This window comes from Dermacentor albipictus, chromosome 1 (assembly GCF_038994185.2).
Source record: "Dermacentor albipictus isolate Rhodes 1998 colony chromosome 1, USDA_Dalb.pri_finalv2, whole genome shotgun sequence".
NCBI classification, from domain to species: Eukaryota; Metazoa; Arthropoda; class Arachnida; order Ixodida; family Ixodidae; genus Dermacentor; species Dermacentor albipictus.
Window position 1 is genome coordinate 225,100,988 of NC_091821.1, and position 22,514 is coordinate 225,123,501.

Consider the following 22,514-nt stretch of genomic DNA (forward strand, 5'->3'; position numbering starts at 1 on the left):
CGGATGATAGTATTGGCCACATGTGCGCATGCTGGGTGTTCCCGAGCTGGAGGATCTAAATGGACAAAATTTAGACGTCCATCTTCATATTTGCCTTCTTATTTGAGTCCACGACATGGGTTTCTTGAGTAAACCGCACGGCCTTGCTGTATTTTGATACCGAGAACATGAAGTCTCGAGCACTCCTTAAATAGAATAGACGACACTGTATCCTCCACGTGCGACGAGTGCAACTGTGACGATCGAGCGCATTCGTTTCTCTGCGCTTGGCGCAGAAGAGGTCGAGGGCATTTTGCAACGGCCTCGGGCTCGAACGCGTCGCAGTCGATGCGGTGTTTTGCTTTCTTTTTCTAACGCGCCCCCTCGTTTTGTGCAAGCCGCGGCGCAGACGTTTGTACATGTCTGTCTGGGCGCTCACCAAACTCGGCTGCCGGCCGAGCCGAAAATTATGGATGAAGAGGCTAATGGTCGATCTACTCAGAAAGCGATAAACGGATCTTTCTGTCTGTTCTCTATCGCCACGTGAACTACGCCGGCAGCGCTTAGTTAAGGCGTCTGTTGCAGGCTGACCTTGCTCACAGTGTGTCTTGACTCAGAGCATTGGCTAGTTAGGGATACATTAGCTGACACCTACTGCTCAAACTAGTTATCACAGAAAGAACGGCCTTTGTATCCGACTACCATGTCCGTGATGTTGTCTGGTTTTTGACGTAGCAGTTTTAGACATGCACATTCAGGAGTGCTTCGTTCACGAGGCATGACTTATTCAACATTTCAAACTTTGATGAAACTTTCTCTTCCTTTTTTTGCAAGAGTTCTATGAACACAAAGAAAGAGGTAGAGAGGGAAGAAGGGAAAGGCAGGGAGGTTAACTAGGCTTTGGCCAGTTCGCTACCCTACACGTGGGGAGGGGGATGGGATAGGAAGACAGGGAGAAGACATAAGTCCAGATCACTTACACACACTGAGCTAGGTGCGGTGCATCCATAGCTTGGCACTCAAGTCTGTCGCCTTCATGTATTGTAGAAGGGCTCGTGTGGCTTTCCCGGCTGATGATCTGTGAGGCCAGGCTCCCAAGACGTTTGTTTCGGTGAAATGCCGATCGTCCAGTCTACTCAAGGCACACTGGAGAGGCTGGCGCTGTTTGTCAAAGCGTGAACAGTGGCACAGGAGATATTCGAGTGTGAACGTGAAACTTTTTATCACGCGTGTAGGTAAGGTAACCTGATACGCATTTTTACTGTTGTGTATTGGCTTAGGATGTCCAACCAGACACATTTATCGTTAACATCCCTGCCTTCTCCTCTTCTTTCCCCCCCCCCTTCTCAATTGGAAAAACGAGTAGCAATGGTTGTTACTGCATTGGTAAATTTCCATTAAGTGGCATATTTTCTGTATGTCTGAGTTATTCTCCGGAAAGCGTTCATGCGTGGAAACCGGCCTTTTTTTTTGCCTGTGCAATAACAAATATGTTAATGAGTGACATTTAAAAAAAATTTTGTAGACTCAATGATGGAACCGGCATGAAATTATGTTATAAGATGTCGCGGGTGCCATGATTAGAACTGGTGGATGGCCCTGGCGCAGGGACGACGCAACGCTTCTTCAGAACCACTGTGACTGCAATAAAGCTGCTGCTGCTTCGCTGGTTAGCTCTGACAGTTGATCTGTTGCAGCGATGCAGGTAATCATTGACATTAGTCCGCAGGCGGGCGTTTTTATTTGAAGGTGGTTTTAGCCTGAATTGTGGCAGCCCAGTCTCAGAATTGACGTTACCAAAAATTAAGTTCTGAGGTTTAACCTGCCAAAACCATGATTGTTAAGAGGCGCACACCGTAGTGACGAACTCCGGATTAATGTTGACCGCCTGGGGTTTTTATGCGCGCAACATTGCACGGTACACGAGCGTTTTTGCAAGAAGTCACGGGATTTGATCCCGTGACTTCTTGGTCAGCAGAAAATTTCAAAGCATCTTAACTCAAATTTGCGAAATAAATAAGAGCCGCAAAAAATAATTGCTTCGCACCTTTTGTTTAATATGCGGCTACTCACGAGAAGGGGAAAGTTGAGTTATTCCGAGTCATGTGTGGTGAGCCCAGTTTCCGAGCATAATGCTAGCACTATGTCAAAAAAAAAAAGGAAACCAGCAGACTTGAACAGTTTCGCCGGCTCTGAACATATTAACGTCTGTAGCAACAACGCCACCTGCGACAGCAGTTATTGCCCCGAGTCGCCAACGCCCCGAACTATGTGCAAAACTCCTGCATTCTTGCGCAAACTCCTCCAACATCATGCAGTAATGACAATGACCACTGGCACGACAACGACTACACGATGACAGCCATGACGACGGCGGAGCCATTACAACGACGACATGGTGAGAACTGCGACACAAGTGCGGTGACGATAGCAGTATGATGACACTTTCGTGGACTGACACTTAAAACAGCAAAGTACCAGTTTTGCAACAGGCACGCAGAACTATTCTCTTGGGTTTCCATCGCGCTCACTGAAAAAACCCGCACAAATATCCAAGCACGAAAATGCTATTGCTCAGTCGCCACCTCGTCCCGCCCTGCTTTACTCCGAATAGCCGCAGTGGCGTTAGGGTCCAAAGTATTGCTTCACTCGGATGGTGAGGCTGTGTGTTAGGACTGGTGAGTCGTGGAAGTAACACGAAGGCGACGAGGACGCAACTACGAGGCGACGAGCAGCAACGTAACGTAACTGATGGACGAACGAACAACGCAAACCCAGTTTCGATCTTTCAACTACTGGCGCAGTTGGAGATTGACATTTGTACTTAAATGTACTGCTTAACGTGGGGATTGATCGTTGAGGCGTAGACGTGGTCTAGGTGCCCGGAGCCAGAGGATGACCGGTACTTAAAAACTATTCTCGGGTACGAATAACTTTGTGAATCCTGGCCTTGCTCTTATAGAGCTACTCCCTGTGTGGCTTTCTTGTTTTGCTTTCGAATCTAAGGAGCTTCATGTCCAGTTCTCGCAAGAACCCATCACGTTGTCGTGCGGCGTTTCCATGGAAACGCAGCACGAAAACGTGATGGGTTCTTGTGAGAACGACAAACGACATGCATGTCGTTTGTCTTTCTTTTTGGGTAGACTTTGGCCATAGTTGCAAAAACTGATTTAGGATGATCATAGGCAACAGGCGTATAACCATCAGCAGACCCCACTCGCGGTGAAACAGCTCTACATTTAATGGCACGTGCATCTGGCAGCTGTTTTTACGGCGCTGTCGTATATCAAGTGAAAGCAATAACACTTGCTTAGCCGCTGCGTAACTATACCTTCGTATACCAAATCGTCCGCTCCTGATGCGGCGGATCCATTTTCGTAATGAGTGCGATGCCACCGAAGTCATAGCTCCCAGTTCGTGTTTCATTGCTCTTTCCGCATATCTGGCAGTAAATATTTTCTTTTTCTTTTGTTCGCCCTCAACTCGACGTATTTGCGGTTTACCACTTGTTGCAGCAGACGCGTGTTCATGACTTCGCAATCTGCATGCACTATGGACAATCACCACCACTCATTTTGAAAGAATGCGAGGCAAAACCTGTCCTATGGCACTTCACTTCTCGGTGCGTCATGCAGCGCTGTTACATGACGCACACCGTGGAAGCAAGAAAAGCATAGGGTGCCGCTCCCTATACCGCCGTCACTGTCCAGATGTCCGCCACCAGCAGGCACCACGTAAGCGGCCGCACCTATAGCTGACGAATCCACAGCGTTTCGACATCATTCTGCGCCATGTGTAACTCCCGGTGTCCTCTTGTGCGACGCTAGCACGATGCTTGCTGCAAGTTGTGCTCCCGGCTGCTCGAGCACGTAGATGCTGCAAGAACTGATACGCTACTTTAGTACCTTGGTCTTGGTGCACCAGCGCGGCCTCGCACCATCTGGTTATTCACTGCTCGGAACTGAAGTTCACTAGCGTGAGATGTTGGGCGAGTTGGTGTCGAAGCATACTTAATTATACACAGCACAGAATACGGGACAAAGAAGGAGTGCGGACAGGACAAGTCGCTGACTTGCGGTGTTGAGTGTATACTGGCAACGTTATGCACAGATACAAAGCAGCAACAATGCGCGGTACGATCTAGGCAGTGGCGCCGATACATAATTGATTCATGTGAGTGACAAGAAGGCACCTTTTTTCTAACGCTCAGCGATCTGGATGGCATAGTATGGGACAGTTATCGCGAAGTAAGCCTCAATAATCTCCCGGATCGTCCTATCGTTACTTCTGCGCAGCACTTGACAATGCCCGAACAGTGGTTCGTATGCGCAACCACTTAGGGGATGTAAATGTCTCCGGTTCTTCTTTTTGTAGCGTTGTAATTAAGCTCTTTTAGTCGTTCATTCAGGCACGTTCAGTCTTTCATTCAGGCCTGTCTGACCTGCACATGTTTTCCCACGAGAAAGAGGGATAACGCATACAATAGTTCTGCGCAGGTCATGAAACGCTGCTACTTGGTGCAAGCATGCGCAACTTCTTGTTCACCAGTGACACATTTACTAAGTTTTGAGGGCCGTTCCGGAGCAGAAATGACAACGCCCACCCTTTCTTTTTTAACTTTCTTAAGGCTGTGCAGGGCTCCCTTCAGGTGCAGAACAACTGACATTTTGCTTCCTGCACTACGCCTCGTCTCAGGTTCGTTGCGACTTGATTTCCTAGAACTGATTAGCATTTTTTGAGCCACTTAACGCAACATCGTGTACGGATGTCCTGCCTATTTCAAATCGATGACCTGAGCTCAGAAGCTGCGCTTCAGTTCATGTATACACTATTGCCCCTTTGCCTTACCAATTGTCTTTGACAACACTTTAGCAATAAGTTTGTTTGTCAGATTTGTCAAATACAAATGCAATGTGGAGTTCGAACTTCAGAAGAACCGAAGGGTAAACTCACAAAATTGAAAAATAAGGGCACAGCTAATAGCTGACAGTGAGGAATCTTGCCAGTAATAAACATTGATTGACAAGTGCATATACTAAGTTTCCCGAATCTTGTCGTTTCAAATAAATGTGTCGCTAGTATATTTTTTTAAGTACGGAACGTTGTGCAACACGTGCATAAAGCTCCATTGTCGGAGAGACCTGCCCCTAAAAAAAGTAAATGAAAAAACGAGACTGAAGAATCTATCTTGTCTGACGTGCAATTTTCAATAGGAGTATTGGTTACTGTGATTTCATTATGAAACAATTTACGTGGTGGCTTCCGAAATCTAGGGAAGGCTTCGGTGAGAGTTCGTACCGTAAGATGTTATAATGAAGAAATAATTGCGGTCACTGATCAAGCATGTTTTTTTGTCTGTTTTTAAAAAGGACGTTGCGGAGCCCTAACGGTTTCCTACGTCGTTACCGCGTAGAAGCCTTCTGGAATGCCTGCATATTGGCTCGGGCTGGTAACATAATTAGTATTCAGGCATAAAAAAAAAAAATTACCCGCCGCGGTTGCTCAGTGGCTATGGTGTTAGGCTGCTGAGCACGAGGTCGCGGGATCGAATACCGGCCACGGCGGCCGCATTTCGACGGGGGCGAAATGCGAAAACACCCGTGTACTTAGATTTAGGTGCACGTTAAAGAACCCCAGGTGGTCAAAATTTCCGGAGTCCCCCACTACGGCGTGCCTCATAATCAGAAAGTGGTTTTGGCACGTAAAACCCCATATATTATTATAAAAAAAATTGACTCAGATTTCAGCATGCGCGTCCCGCGGCACACCGTTGAAAGGTGCCTGCTGCGTGTGGAGTGCAGCTGACGGTTCGCGGTAACGGATATCGCCACACGGTAAGTCAAGTCTGGCTCACCGTCACTACCACGTGACAACATTGTATCTTCGAAGCTCCGTTACCCGTGTGCTCGTTGCGAAGGGTGACGATTGTTGGATGTGTTGCTAATCGCGCGACGGTTCCGTGTACACGAGGCCGTCTCGAATCTCGTGCACGCTATACAGTTGCCCGTTCTTCTTTCGTCTCCTCGCGGCGTTACACAGGACGCGAGCTTCCATTTACACTTGGCGCTCTTCGCCTCAGGTACGGAAACACGATCGCCAATCTCTGTTGCAGCCTCTGCACTAACGAGCAATGGCCGGTGAAAAAGAGCCGACAGAAGTCGTCTGCTAGACTGTCGGAATAATTTTCCAAAACTAACGGGTTAACGTAACGCTGGGGCGCGTTCGAGTCAGCGTAATGGCCACTGCCTCGATTTGCGACTCGTTTGTCCATAAACTGGCCGTCGGTGATGGAAGTACAGAACAAGAAAGCTTCTATGCGTAGTGTTTTTTTTATTTTTTGGCCACTTTATGAGCTTCCGCGCTATTCGTTAGAGCGCGCTATCAGCAAACTTTATTGACCGAACGCGCACCACCAGTCGGCATTTCGCATAATGCGCGTTGCCAAATAATCGTAACGCGCGAGTCGCAGTCATTCACTTCTCGGCTCCTGTGCATTTCACCCCACAATTTATCACCAAACATCACTGTGGCTTGACTACGCAATAACCAGCAGGCTAATGCTCTTTGCATTTTATTATTACTGCTTTCTTGATTAGGAGATGGGGGTCTAAGTTAGTAGACACTTTTTCTGTTGACTACGCAGGGTGCCGTTATTGACCGGATCCATAACAAATAGACGCTAAGGGTTTCTTTGTTACGCTGACACTGTAAATAAGGCTGCGTTCGTCATTTCATGTTCTCGCTCTCTTTCTTGAATTTCATTTCCGGTGGTGTGTTTCCTACTTTGCAATTAATTTTGATTCAGAAATTGATTTAAGAGCCGTCCGCCGTCTATAAAAAAAAAGAAAGGGTAAACTTCTGTTCTGTTCTTTTGTACATGAGTCGTTGCGGAGATATCGAGGTAAAAAGTACCTTGGCTACTCAATTTATCTTTTTAGAGCCAGTGAGGGAAAACTTTGTCGAACATGTCTGGCGATTTGGGCGGGGTGAGGCCACCAGCACCCCAGTATATAAGAAAAAATAAATTAAGGTGCGTATTAAGCTTAACCTGTACGCAGTAAAGCAATAAAAATATATCAGTTATATATACGCCGTACCATGTATATGAATAAATGAACAGAACAGAGGCTCGCCTTTATTTTAAATAAATTACGGACGGCTCTTACATCAATTTTCGAATCAAATTTCAGTGCAAAATAATGTTGGGTGGGTACGGCGTGTATGTAACCGATATACCTTTTATTGCTTTAATGCTTTCATATTCAGCCTAATAAGTGATAATCATAATACTAAACTAAATAAATAAATGTGAAATGAAGGACGCAGAAGGACCCCCAATGATTGACTAAAGTTTTTCAAAAAATCAATATAATGCCTCAATAGAATGGGTTGAAGGTGCAGCGATGCAGTATCAATAAGGACGAGAAACTTCGCCCCTTATTGTGGCATGCCATTGGGCTGATTCAAGGGAAGTTATACTTGACACTGTTTGTAGGTGTACCAAATACATTCTAAAACAGTGAAAATTAAAGATTTATACAGTAGTGGTTTTGCATCGCGAGGCGCCTTTGACTGGGTACGGCGTACATGTAACCGATGTATTTTTATTGCTTTACTGCGTACGTATTCAGCATGGTGAGACCGAGACACTTTCTTTGTGGAAATAATGTCTAGGGATTTGTAATTTGCTACTCTTGTTTGCGATCCACCTTTTAAAGAATGCCAAAAAACAAACTGCGTCTGTCTGGTAGTAAATGACATTACGATTGTTTTCCTCTACCCTTGATGGTCGTCTGCCATATTTCGCATAATGCACAAGCAGATTTGAAGGCCTTGCTGAGACGATGGTGATCATCAATAGAATTGACTGCATCGTAAAGTACGCAGCCGTCAGCGTAAAGGCCGACTTTAGACGAGACTTTAAGGGGTAGTTCATTAATATAATTTCCTTTTTTGGCCATTTCTACTTCCGCGAGCGCCCCCCCCCCCTTCTCCTGCCCTACGTTTTTTTCTTTACAATATCCTTTGGGTAGCGAAATCAAATAAAACTAAGATACAAAATTTAACACTGACCTCAGTGGCACACCGGACGTAGCGTTTGCAACAAACACTTCGACGGAATTAAACAAATTGCGAGTGACACCGAAGATAATTAGCGATCCAAGAAATAAAACGAGGGTTATTTAGTACAGCGCCCTGTAAGTTTGACCGTTAAGCTAGAATGAAACACATCGCCAAAAACTTTGGCAAATGTCTTTGAGGATGGCAAGTCCAATTCACTAGAGGTGTCAAAAGCGAATTGTACTATAGTTGGGTCGCAGTGCTGAATCTATGACGGAAATTATGCTGGAAATGCTTCAGAACGTTGACTGTATCAACGTTCTGGAACATGCGGCTCGTGTCGCATCGCGCATGCAGGAACTTTTGTAAGTGCTGCGCATTCTCTTTCTCAGTTTCTCTTCTCTCTCCTGCCTTAGGCTTTCGAAAATAACCTCTAAACGCCCTAAACCTCTTTCATCCGCTCACCGACATTAAGGTACTGGCTCCGAGCTAGTCATTTACGGTGCAGTCAGCGGAACCGTTTCTTTCCCATACCCCTTCCCAGTTTAAAATTAACAAAGTAATTCCATGATGTGTTTATGAATTATCTACATTAAATATTTAACTGACTGGTGTTGTTAGGAAAAGTAGCCTATAGTTAGAAAGTAGTTGTTTATTATCCGATTTCTTACAGCTAAAGCCTTTTAGCCACTTTCAACGGTGATAGTACATGTGTGGATTCTAAGGATTCCGGTAGAATAACTCCTAAGTTCTCGTAGTGTCCGTAGAAAATTTAGTATGCAAGAAAAAAGAGTGCTAGGAAATTTGCCAAGAACTGTGCACTGTTTTTGTATCCCCGTTTAGGATCAGGTTAAGAAAACTTTCAAGGCTGATCACAATATTATTGACAAGACCGCGGAGGTGCATCCCAAATACAAACAGAAACCTCGACGTTGCCGAAGGTAAAGCCAGCCGGAAAGTAGCAGTTGAAAACCTTTTAACTTAGAATTCGTTTGTAGATGACGGTATGACTAAGTATGGAAAGAAGTATCCGATGCTTCATTATACATTGTGTTTCAGTGAACACTTTCTGATATTTTTAACATTGCTTGTGGCAGATAGCACAATCCTAGTCTATGAGCTGGTCTACTCGAAGAGGCGGACACTACTTTAACAAAAAATTGAAATGCATTATCAACTACATAACAAAAATTCAATAATTAAGTTTTTTATCTAATTACCTACATGCTGCAGATGTCCACGCATCATGTTATACCTGGTGCACTTCATGCGGCGCTCATTTAAATCTTTGCTTGTTTTTTTTTACGCGATTTTGACGGAGAAATTTGCGCCTTTTGCTGACGCCGGCTCCACCTTTACTCATCGAAGTAAAAGAGACTCTTTGTCTCCCGTGTTTCTTGCGGCCCGCGATTCCTTGTAATTGTCATGTCATGTCTGCGGAACCATCGCGATGACGCTGAGGAAGATACGTGGTGACATCGAGGAATATGCAGCAAAGGAGTACCGGTCCGAAGCCTTTGTCGCACGCCGTCTCTTCGTCGTCACCTGCAAGCCGATTGTCACCGACCTGCCTTCTTTTCGGGCACCTTCGCCGGGCAATGGCGTCGACGACGCAGTGGCGCAGAGGCCCATACATCGGCCCGCTGCGTGCACAGCTAGAGGAACGTCTTCTGCTCCCGGATGGTGCCCTGACAGCGATTTTGTTTGTGGAATCGCACTCTCGGACGAGTGGCGTCGGTGCCTCGGCTATCGATCCCCGTGCGCTCCAGGCTGAAGCGCCGGCGGCGCTGGCGCCGACTGCAGCAGCGCTGGAACTCGGGAAGCCGCGTCCCGACGGAGGAGAAGCTTCCCAACGCTGCTCGAGTCGCGATCTGCACGCCCCGGGGACCCGCGGGGAAATTGGCCGACGCCGGCCGTGCGTCCAGTACTGGGCCCGGGGGGCTCTCGCCGCGCGCACGGTGTGCACTCCTCCCGTCACCCCTGCGTTCTCGCTGCCGACAAATCGGCGTCCAGCCGTTCGTGCGGGGACTGTGCGCTCTCGGGACGCCCTTTCTGCTCCTTGTTCATTCGTTTTTCCTTTATCGTTGGCTGCTTCGGTGTCCGACAGCGACGGCGACTTTGATTCAAGAAGGAGCGCGCGTACGTATAGAGCGTACCGCGGGTCGCTCGTGAGCATAGACGTTTGTGGTTTCCCGATTATTGCCATTATTCTGTCAGCAGGCGGGTTTTGACTGATGTTCATGGTAGCGCTTGCAAAGCGAATATTGCATGGTAAGTTCTAGCTGTGTCCCGTTGAAGGCCTGGCTGTCTATACGCTAGCCCGGACCATTCTCAGACCACGCAGCATTACCGAATACCTCCTTTATTCATTTCGTTTCGTATCAAGCCTGAAATACGTGCACGGTCCTACACCCGACTTTAGGAAAAAGTTCCTGCATATTCTCGCCAAGTCCAGCCCTAAGCTCATTATTAACGGGCGCATATATCGATCCTCGCTGGCAGCCTTCTCTGTATATGTTGCGACGAGGTTCAGACTCAACCGAACTTGATAAGTGGCGCTCAGCTCCAGGTGCGTTTACACTCTTCCTCCTCCTTCTCCTCCTCCTCCTCCTGGTTAAGATATGTACACGTAACAAATATCTCATTTCTTTTCGCGAAAAAAAAAAAATATACGAGACCGCAATTTGCTGGCTCATTTGCTTTTTTAATTGTGCAATGTCAGAGGCGGCTTGAATATTTACGTGACAAATTGAATCTATCGGTGTGCGTGCGTGTTCATGTGTGTGTGTGTGTGCGTGTGTGTGCGCGCGCGCGTCAGCGTGTGTGCGTGCATGCGTGTAAAAACGAGGAAATATACATTTTGTTGGGCCTACGGACACGTTTTTCACATACATACTGACAAGCACTGAAACAATGTGTTACCGCAGTGGCATTGTAAGAGGTGCTCAGGCGGAGCAATTGCCGGCCTCTATTGCCAGGCCCACGATCCCACGTCATCGCATTACGCGATCCCGTAATGCGAAGACGTGGGATCGTTCCCCACCTGCGACAAGTTGTTTTTTCAAGCACTTACATTGCCACTAATTTATCATTTCTTTACTTCAATTAGTAAGTACAAATAATTTCCCCTATGTTGTCCTTGGTGTCTTTGTTTGTTGGCTTCTCATGCTATTATTATTTAAAATCGGGCCCCTCCGTTTAACCTCCTTTCTTCTCGTTCTGTCAAATTTTAAGTAGGAATGTTGGGAAAATAGGTTGCCGGTGAACTGTTCATACCAACATGATCTGTAAAAAATGCCAACGAACAAAAATAGAAAAGTTAGTATAGAAAAAGAAAAAAAAGACAGAAATGAAATTTTTTCATGGAATGGTGAATTACTAAGGGCACAAATGCTTTATCACTTCATGAAAAACGAAACAGGAAGAGAAAGGACAAGAAGAAAGAAATGTGCGTTCACTCGTGTAATGGTGAGCACAACTAAACTTTAGACGCAACTCATCTATGTAGCTAGAGACGCAGCAGCTAGAAGGCAAAAGAAGACAGAGTAAGCAGCTCACGGCTTGTGAAAGAAGAACGGGCGGAAAATCGTTAGACTCAAGATAATTCATCTAATAGATTCAATTCTTTCAATCAAGCATATTCTGTACACGAAATATTCACGCACATTTTACAGCGAAGCTGTATACCGCTAGCCGATTCGTCCGTCCGTCCGTCTGTCTGTCGCCTGTACGCCGAAAACTCCTCCGGTGCAACTCCATGCGCATGCGCGAAAAAAAAAAGAAAGAGAAACAGGCGCGCGATTGGCTGCACCAGTAGTGACGTCGTTGCTCTCCGTCACAGCCAAGCGCGCGCAGCAGTTTCTCTCCTGCTCTGAAATGGATAGGGCACGCATCATACGTACTCCTGAGGAGCAGGCAGCTTTTGATCAGCAACACTGCGAGCAGAACCAGGAACGAGCTCGTCTATGTCGCGCTGATGCTGCAGCCCGGGCACAAGAACAGGCTCGTGCAGCCGAGCGCAAGCAGCAACTGCGTACCGAGGATCCTGCAGCCTACCAAGCCCTCGCTTAATGCACCGTCGGGATTAACCCCGATATATACACCGGGGCCGCATGTTTCAGCTTCACTGGTTAACCATCTGTACGGAGCGCTTGGGCAGTGGTTTCTTGAAATACAACACATTTGAAGTTACGAAAAAGAAGTTGGAAAGATGATGAGTCACGGTTATTGTCTGCAACGACTCGGCGGAATCATATCGCTTTGACTACCTTCGCGTTTCGTAGGAAAAATGTGCATCGTTATAATATACGCGTGCGCTCTCAGATCGGTCGAAAAGCTATATAGCGGGAGGGTGCGTAGAACTGTGGTGGGGTGGTGTGTGCTCTCACGCAACTGTCTGTGGCTGTTCAGAATGCTGGCGTATATACGTTTGGTCTCGTCCTGAAAGAGCTGTGTGGCTGGAACATCGTTTGCATGACGTGAATTCCGGGCTGCGCTGGACGTCCTTAACTTTATTCGCATAGTCGAGGTTGTGAATGAAGTTTAGGATGACCCACTTTTTTGTTAAGTAGATTGGTAGATCTGCCGGTTACTGGCGCAATAAATTTTTTCGCCGTGGCTCTATTCAGTTGCTTTTCTTCCAGCTTTCTTTTTTACCTCTTTTTCTTTTTTTAGCGATACCATGGTCCGAGCTATGCGCGTATACATGCACTTGCCGGTTGGTATGTAGCAGCATCCGGCAGCATAGAAGCCGCCAGGAGCCATGAAAAAAAAAAAAGGAAAAGTTCGCCCCCCCCCCCACACACACATATTTCCTCTTCTTCTTTTCTCTTTTTTTTTTTCTGTCGGAAACCAACGTTGGCGGGTATTCCGCAGCGGTGATACAGCTGTCTGCTGCAATTGCTCCACTCGCTCTGAACTGCGCATACATTCTGGCGAATCAATAAAAGAGTAAACGTGCAAAGGACGCTGGTTTATTTTTAGTCGCGTTTGTTCAACGACAGCGTAAAGTTGAGCGTGGCCGACTTCTGTTCTCGAACACATTCGGTCTAAAAAGAAAGAAGAAGCAAAGAAGAACAGTGATGCGCGGGCCATACACAACTGCGCCAGGAGTGATTACGAAAGCGCGTCTGGCTCCTCGTATTGCGTGGAACGGCTTCGCTCCGGTTACCCAGCGCTGGCGAGCGTTGAAATTGCCGCGAGATTGGTCTAGGCCGTGGACGCCGCGGGGCCAAATGGAAGCTAACAAAGACTGAGCGCGTGCCACGCGGCCGGCGAGTCTCGTATTGCGTGTTTGCACTGCAGGCGTGTCTTGTTTCTCGCATGCTGGCGCGCCGTGCGCCCTGTCGAGCGCGGCGCGCCGCTTAATGACGATCCCCGAACAGTGAATGCTTTATCGCGTCGCGGCGACGGCGTTCCTTCACCTCTGCTTGCGGGATCCGTCTCGTTAAAAGTGCGCCAGCTTAACCTCACCGAGTCTCTTCTCTGTAGCAACGCTGTCCTTGCGAGCGCAGACAGAATTGGACGCTGTCGTTTTTTACTGCTGCTTTCACTCGCCTCGGGCTTTCCCTGTTTCTTTTTTCTTTCTTCTTTTTTTTTTACGGGCGCAAGTGCAGAACGAGCGGCATCGGAAGAAAACGCCGAAATGCCGCACCGAGTGTCTCCTTATGACCCCGACTTACCGTGAAAGGTAACTTGACAGCGAGGTCAACATACGCTGAAGCCGAGGAAAGCATTAAAGAATTTTGAGCAATAAAGGAATCATTAACGAAATGAAAGCATTAACTAAATTGTTGTACTAGATGAACAAACGGAGTTGCTTTTAAAGCGAAACTTTCTTTGCGAACGCTCCCAGACTTTTCTGACCGCGGCTGATGTCCTGCCGAATATATGTGGATATGTATACAAGGGTTATATGAAAGGTACCCACGAAGTGTCTCATGTAGATCTCGTATGCTGACCACGTATGTCCGGTGCACAGATATCACTAAAGCACACCGATGTGCTAATAGAATAGTTGATTATATATCACGAATTTTTTCATTAATTTTCTTTGATTTAGCCATTCGACATGCGCCACTGAGGTAGCGCACGCTCTCGGCCAATCTTGCAGAATGTGTATGCCCCACTGTGAAACAAGAGGCACAGAATCCCTGAATGTTGCTTGATACGTGTCTTACTTTTCTGTGCATGCACCTGACTTCACCGAATTGTACGCATCGCCGTTAGCTACGAAACATTGCATTAACCGCTTCACTTATTTTATTTATTTATTATTTCAGAATACTGCCGGCTTCCATTTGGAAGCCCAGACAGGAGTGGTACAACATCACGTGATTTCAAACTTTTTCCTCAAGGGGATAAAAAAAAAGTGTAAAAAAACAGTCTAATAGGCAAAGTAAACATATGCAAATACACAAAAGAAATACGATGATGCCGTCACATTGCTGCCAATAGGAAAGGCGTAATAAATGAGTCATCAGAATTTGTAACAAGCAAAGGTACAGTGAATGCATGACATTACAAGCATGTCTGTACTGCTGATAAGAAGGAATCTGGAGTGGCTGAGTTGACCACGCTTTGCGGAAGAGCGTTCCATTCGCGAATTGTCTTGGGCAGGAAGGAATAAAGATATGCGTTTGTTCTAGCGCGCGGCAATAATATTGTTTGATTGTGCTTACCTCTGGTCAGTCGCAATTTGTTAAATTGCATGTAGTTGTCAAACCTCATTTTAGTGTGGTTGTTAACTATGTTATACATTGCTTGTAGACGGTGCATTTTGCGACGTGTTTCTAGTGTCTGGAGCCCAGATCGCAACCTTAAAGAGGTGACTGAAATGCGCCAATTGTAAGCATTGTAGATAAATCTAAGAGCTTTTTTATGCGAAGCATATTACTAGAGCTCAACCCAGCTCCTCAGGCGCGGCGGTGTCGCCTTCAATACCACGTGACACCATGACGTCACGACAGAGGAGAAACGGGGCTCCAACTCGCGCCGTCGATCGCGGCGTCGCGGCGGTATATAAGCAGCTGCGCTTGCCTCTGCTAGACACTCACGAGGTGAGATGAATGAGAAGCGAAGGTTGCGGCGTGCTACAGAGACTGTTTCTAGGTGGCTTTGGCTCAACTCTTGCAAGATGGGCTGGGTGGGAATCGAACCAGGGTCTCCGGAGTATGAGACGGAGACGCTACCACTGAGCCACGAGTACGATGCTTCAAAGCGGTACAAAAGCGCCTCTAGTGAGTGCGGTGTTGCCTTAGAAACGAGCTGTTTCTAAGGCTCAGGCGTGCGTCGCTTGCTCAGGCACACATTTCGTTGCCGCGCCGAACGCTGCGTTGCTCGACGCTCACCGCGTCCAATGCGGGGCGCGTAGTCGCTGCGCCGTAGCCCATTGTCTTACACCCCTTGGCGGGTCGATGGGAACGCTGTCGCGTTCCATTCTTGAAGGCGAAGCAGAGTAACGCATGAGTTGTTTCTTCGTCTAGCCGAACCAAATATAGCCAAGCAACAGCAGTTCACCAGGCTAAACAGTGGTTCAACAACTAAAATAAAGGCTAGTATGCTTCGCATCCTGGGCTTAACCTTAGCTAAGCCACAGCCATTTTTTTGTACTCTTTCGATAATGTCTATACCAGCCGTTGTGTGAGGGTCCCAGACTATATCGGAATACTCGAGTGTTGGCCTAATAATTGCCTTATATGCAGTTAATTTGGTAGCACTAGTGCAGTTTTTTAAACGGTGCTTTAATAACCATAACTTATTCATTGCTGCCGCAGAAACATACCTAACGTGAGCGGTATAGCTCATCTTGGAATCAATTGTAATTCCAAGATATGTGAATTCCTCTACCTGTTTAATGTCCATATTATTTATCGTGACCGGTTTTTTATCGTGACCGGTTATCGTGAATTTACGCGAAGCTTCGCTTCGTGTGAATTCCAACATGTGCGCTGGATCCACACGAGCTTTCTTTCTTTTTTCGAGTGTAAGAAAATGCTAATGTAAAGTTATTTGATTAGAAGGGGGATAAAATGAAAGTAAAATAACATATAACTATTTCCACTCCTTTCCCCTACCACATTGCACGATAGCTAACTGTGATGATTCCCGGCTAACGTCCTTCTCATTCTGTCATCCTCCCAGATCTCTTACTTTACCAGGGCCACGAGCTCGATTTTAGGTGCAGATGTCTATACCGAAGTGACGTGTCACTTAGGTATATACCTGTGACTAGTGCGTGTTTGTGTTACATGATTCAATGGGAATTTCTCAGGCGTCTTATCTCATCAAATAAAAACACAGTCTCCTTTGAAATCATGAACTAATGCTGCAAGAGACCGAACATTAGGATTTACTAGTCCTATCACATATCCCTGCCTTGTGAACACTCAGGTTAGACCTCTCTCTCTCTCTCTCTCTCTCTCTCTCTCTCTCTCTCTCCCAGGAGAGTTTTTCTCTTATTTTTTTTTCTTTGCAGAAGCGGGGCGCTTCGCCTTCTGTCAAAATTTCAGTTTAATATTGTATGAGCTTCAGCCTGTCTGTGATGGCTCTCTGTACCCGCGTATATGGCTTTAAATATCATCTCATGACGTATCCAATTCATGAGCCGTAGTCGCGTCTTACGCTTCTGATCGATCACCCTTCGCATGTCCAGGATGCCCCTAAACACAACATCCTGGCTAAGGCGCAAGCGTTAACATTCTCTCCTCGTGATAATGCTCACACTGATCTCCATATACTATAATGACGAAGGCTACATGTGCTTTTCGCAATTCGCGCATCGTTTTCTTCTGCGCGACTTACGCTCTGATCAGTCTAATAAGACTGGATGATGATGAAAATTCTGGTAAGACGTCCTAAACAGCATGGCATTGATGTAGCCTATCGATGTTGCAACGGCCACGCGCGTTATGCCTGAGGCATCTGTCGTAACGCTGCACGCGAAGCCCTCGACGATGACCTTTGCGAGATGCGCCTTTCAGAGATGCAGATTGCATGCATGGGTAGCCATCCATCACTGTTCACTCCCGACGCACGCTTCGGAAAAAGGAAGAAAATAATAGAGAGAAAAAAAAACAAAACAAAGAAAAGTAATGATGAAGTCTATATAGTATGCGTCTGCTTATTTTATTTTCTTGCGATTGGTATTGGTATTTTTTCCAGCTGCCCTCGGTTAAAATAAAGGCTTTGGTTAGGTTTCAGTTGGACAATATTCGAGTAACTCTACTGTGCCGCTTCCCCGCCTGAGTTCTTCAATGAAGAGCTTAACGCCTGATTAGGGAAGCCTATGAACGTGATATTTGCAAGAATTGTAAAGAGTGGCGGAAAAAAAATTTGGTCAGTTTCATGGTGAGCGAGGCCTAGAGCTAACGAGCGCTAGACCACGTTGTGGGACGATGAATTGGCCAGAAAACCGACCTCGCTGACCACGTGTCCAACGCGACTGACGCTAGAAAGACAATGCAGAATCTTGGATTGTGCATGACGAGACGCCTTCCTGCGGACATGCTGTTTGCGGCGTGCACGGGCAGATGGGCGTGACCGTGTTACTACTGTACTGGCTTGTACTCAGATGTCGCCGAAGAGAAACTGTGGCCAGTATTATTCCGCAGGGACTGTCATAAAAAGCTACGTGACGCTTGGCAAGCCTCCGCGTGCAACTACGGCGTGTCTGGTGAGAGCACACGCAGATGCGGGCTGCTGTCACGCTGCGCCGTCCGTCACACTTTGGTTAAAACCGAAAAAATAACAAATTTTGAGCACTTTCAATCTGCGTATATTTCTTACACGGAGTGCGTGGTCACCGGTTTGATTTGCGACGACGGTGGCCGCATCCTGACTGGGCGCCGCAATGCCAAAACGCCTGTTATACGTAATTTTAGGTGTACGTTAAAGAACTCCAGGTGGCCAAAATTACCCCGCAGTCTTCCACTAAGGTGGCTCTCTTAGCAAAAGTGTAGCTTGCGGCGTAAAACTCCATGAATTAATCAAACCAGCGCATTTATCCTTATAGGATAGAGGGAGCTCTTTATTTAAAAGCAGAGAGATTTGCTGGCGCATAAATATTTGCCTACATGCTACTCTGCAAGGGAGGGGAAGAGGGGAAGGGGGAGAAAAGCTATAGAAGAAGGAGGGCAGAATGAAGTAAAAAAAGATACAACTTCATATCTTGATTTCACTTTTGGCATCTTAGCGATGACCGATTTATCCTCTTGATTTCACTGATATTTTATTATAGGATATACAGCCCTTGCCAAAGTGTAAGAGCTGCTCCACGCCTCCACCTTATATGTCGTTCGGCTGTGTGGTGCAGCTCCTATGGTGCTCCTGGCGCTCAATACCTCTAGGCGGTTAGTAAGAGAGTTATTGTCATGTCCCAGGACGTTGAAATTTGTGACATACCTCAGGAACTTCCTTAAGCTGCCTACACTGAGCTCCGCGATCTCGGGCGACGTAGCCTGTATAATTCTGAGAAAGAGTGTACATAATAGTAGAGTTTTGTAAGGCAGCCAATTGACTGAAGGTAATCAAACAAGAAATCAAGTGTTTGGCGCTGCATTGGAGCTAATAAGAAGTTGGACAATATTCAATTAATTATTTTACGGCGCATATTTCGATTTACCAATTGTAGCCAGTGAGTTCGCAAGGCGCACCCACTTAGAACAAAATCACAAGAGTGCACTAGTTTCGAGACATTAATTTTCAGTGTCCAACGAAATGCATATCATAAGAAGCCAACAAACAATGACACCAAGGACAGCATAGGGGACATTACATGTGCTTAATTATTACATTAATTGAATTAAATAAATGATAAATTAATAAAGATAAAAGTGGATGAAAAAACAACTGGCTGCAGGTCGGGCACGAACCCACGTCTTCGCATTACGCGTGCGATGCTCTTACCAATTGCACTACCGCGGCGCGTTTGGCTCATCCACTTTCTGGGGTATTTCTGTGTAGCTACTAGAACTAAACCTGGCCAGTTGTTTTTCGTTCACTTTTATTCTGATTAATTCAATAATAATAATAATAATAATAATAATAATAATAATAATAATAATAATAATAATTTATGTCCACTGCACTCCAATTAACCTTCTCTTGCGCCAACGGATTCCTACTTTTTCTTGCGAATTTCCTAATTTCATCATCCCACCTAGTTTTCTGCTGCCATCGACTGCGCTTCCCTTCTCCTGGTACCCGTTCTGTCGCACTACATCCTGCAATATCCTGTCGCAGTACCCATCCTACGCATTACGTGACCTGCCCAGCGCCATTCTTTCTATTAATGTCTATTAGAATATCGGCTATCCCCGTTTGCTCTCTGATCCACACCGCTATCTTCCTGTCTCTTAACGTTACGCCTAACATTCTTCGTTCCATTGCTCTTTGCGCGATTCTTAACTCCTTCTAGAGCTTCTTTATCAACCTCCAACAAGTTTCTGCCCCTTCTGTTGGCAGGGGTAGAATGCATTGATTGCACACCTTTATTTTCAATTATAGTGGTAAGCTTCCAGTCAGGACCTGGCAATGTCTGCCCTATGCACTCCAACCCATTTTTATTCTTCTGTAAATTTCCTTCTCACGATCAGGGTCCCCTGTGAGTAATTCACCTAGGTAAACGTACTCCATCACAGACTGTAGAGGCTGATTGGCCATCTAAACTCTTGTTCCCTTGCCAGGCTATTGAGCATCATCTTTGTCTTTTGCGTATTAATATTTAACCCCACCCTTACACTTTCTCTGTTAAGGTCCTCAATCATTTGTTGCGATTCGTCCCCAGTGTTGCTGAACAGGACAATGTCGTCTGCAAACCGAAGGTTGCTGAGATATTCGCATAAAGATTTCCATCTTAGAAACTGGAGTGCATTGATTCGACGCTTAATCTTCTTCTGCAGACGTTTCGCCTCCCTGAAGTTGTAGGTGGATTTTGTGCGTCTATACCGTCGTTCATCACGACGACGGATTGCTCGGAGCCGCTCCAGTTCCGTTTCATATTCCCAAAACTGTGATAAAGGTGAAAAATTACAGGCAGCGTTTTGAGTAGCAGCTTTGATTATGTCTTCTAGGTTTTTAAGAGAACCTTCTTCATTTTTCCTGACACCACTTCTCTGTGAGTGACCTCTACTTTGACCATTCGATGCGGGAAGAAACGGTGATCTGCGATTTGTCTGGGCCCTTGATTTTTATATAGGTGGGAATATGGTCACTTCCATGGGTTTCATTGTCCACAAACCACTGTACCTTGTTACTTAGGCAGCGTGGCACAAATGTTAGGTCGAGACAGCTGATATATGCCATTCCCTGTAAGCACGTAGGACTGCCGTTGTTAACACAATACAGTTCAGGATCTTACGTGAAGAGGAAACTCGTCTTCCCCGACGATCCATCTTATGGCTTCCCCACAGTGACTGATGAGCGTTGAAATCGCCGGTAATAATCCACGTCCCAGGTGTCGCTGATATTAGAGCGCTTAATCTCACAGTGTCAAAGCGACTTGAAGGTGAAATATATACAGCTACTAGCGTGAAATTGAGGTTATTGCATTTTACAGTCAGGAACACGTGTTGGTTGTTATCATCAGGTCTTACTGGATGCTCAACATAGGTAAGCTCGTACCTGATATAAACGATGACTTTACTGTGGTCGTTGCAGGTATACCACACTTGAAGGCTTCATAGCTGGATAATCGTATCGCATTGTGAAGGTGTGGTTCGCAAGTGACGATAATGGGAAACTGATTTTAAAATACAATTAGCCGAATATCCGAATTGCGGAGTTTAAGGCCTCAGGCATTCCACTGGAAAATCGAAGCTTCTTTAACTTCTTTACGGAAGGGCTGCAGAGGACGAGCCATGGTGCGTCTCCCGACTTGACAGCATCGGGTTCAGAGTATTCAATATTTGAAGTGCACTATGAGCAGTCGGAGTGCGAATGCTAGTTAACAGCACTTAAAGGTATTCATGAGGGCTTTTACCATAGCTATGACTTCCTTATCTTGATTGTTGCCACAGACTCGTTCCGAAGTGACCTTGGACGAGCGATGCTACGGCTCTGTTGGCGGGTTTATCGACGGCAGCGCTGGCCACGCGTCAGGTGGGCCAGTGATTCTTGTGTCCTTCTCAGGGTGCTTGTTGCTGGCTTTGCTGGGCGCTTGTGCTGGTGGGTGGGCCGTCCGTGGGAGAGGCACATCCCTAGCTTCGGCAGCAGGTTTTCTAGAAGGTCTCCGGAGACGAGAGCGCTGACATCGTACTTTGGCAGCAGCCTCCCTGTAGGTGGAACCGTCTGTGACCATTTGCTTCTACACTTGCATCTCCCTGTTGAGTTTGGGCAATACATTGAAGACGCATCGTGAGGGCCGGGACGATTGCCGCACTTCCAATGTTCTGCATGGTTGGCGTCTGTACTGTGCGAATCTGGGCATCATGAGCACACGGCAGAACTTCTACAAACAGCGCTGACGTGTCCCATCTTACAGCAGTTACCGCACTGAAGTGGTCTTGGGACAAACGGCCGCATTGCATGTGGAAAATGACCAATCTTTAATTGTGATGGAAGGATGTCTCCTTTGAAGACAAGTTTTACACATCGCGAATCGCCAATACGACGGGCTTGCAATATAACAAGACCTTCCCTCATTGGCTTGATGAAAATCTGAAGGTAATTTTCGCTGATGGAATTGTCGATGTCGTAAATAGCACCAGCCGTAGAGTCCTTTCCGTCTGGTATGTAAGAACGTACCCTGATGTCCCAGAACATATTGACTTTGTTCAATACATCCAGCGCACTACGTTGCGTAACGTCTATAGCGAGAACATTCTTGCGACCACTGATTCTCACATCTGCGATTTGTCCCAGGGTGACGGCTTCAACGTGGCTTAACTATTAAGCCGGTTGAGACTATCAGCAGCATTTACCGGTACAAACAAGATAGTGTGAACCGGTGGCTCCCGCGTAATCATGGTGTCCTTACTTGCTCAAGGAAAGGACATAAGTAGTCTTCTCGTTTGCTTTACGCCTTGTCACGAGCATAAAGTCACCTTCATCCGAGCTTTCGTCACGGGCCGTAGGGTATACCAGCCTATCCTCGCTGTTCGCGTCGCCCAGGTGGCCGGAGCACTTTCTTGGAGCGGCTGCAGTCGATGTGGAAACTATGGGCGGAGGTGATTCCACGTCCGTTTCTGCGGTCACCAGAATGGCGTCTTCCGCAAACACCGAAGAAAAAACAGCAGATTTCTCGATTACCTGATTTATGACATGGGTGTGATCCATAGTAGAGCACACCTTCCTGAAGGAAGCCTGTTCTCTTGGTTGACTAAAGTCCAGTGTTGGCCATATTCTATTGAAAATTATCGTGGTGAATATTTTATACAATACTCAAAGTGAGCTAATGGGCCTCCAATATTTTTTTTATTCTTTGACGTCTCCCTTTTTCTGGATTAGTATAATGTTGGCATTCTGCCAGTTCTCTG

General features: G+C 46.4%; 1 long non-coding RNA gene across 1 annotated transcript in view; it reads left to right on the top strand.

Moving 5' to 3' along the window:
• Positions 1–4,552: 4,552 nt before the first annotated feature.
• Positions 4,553–22,514, top strand: part of LOC135912053 (uncharacterized) — a 61,199-nt gene continuing 43,237 nt past the window's right edge. The window contains exons 1-2 of the long non-coding RNA XR_010567546.1: positions 4,553–4,674; positions 5,720–5,813. This is a non-coding gene — a long non-coding RNA (uncharacterized lncRNA). The remainder of the gene's footprint in view (positions 4,675–5,719; positions 5,814–22,514) is intronic.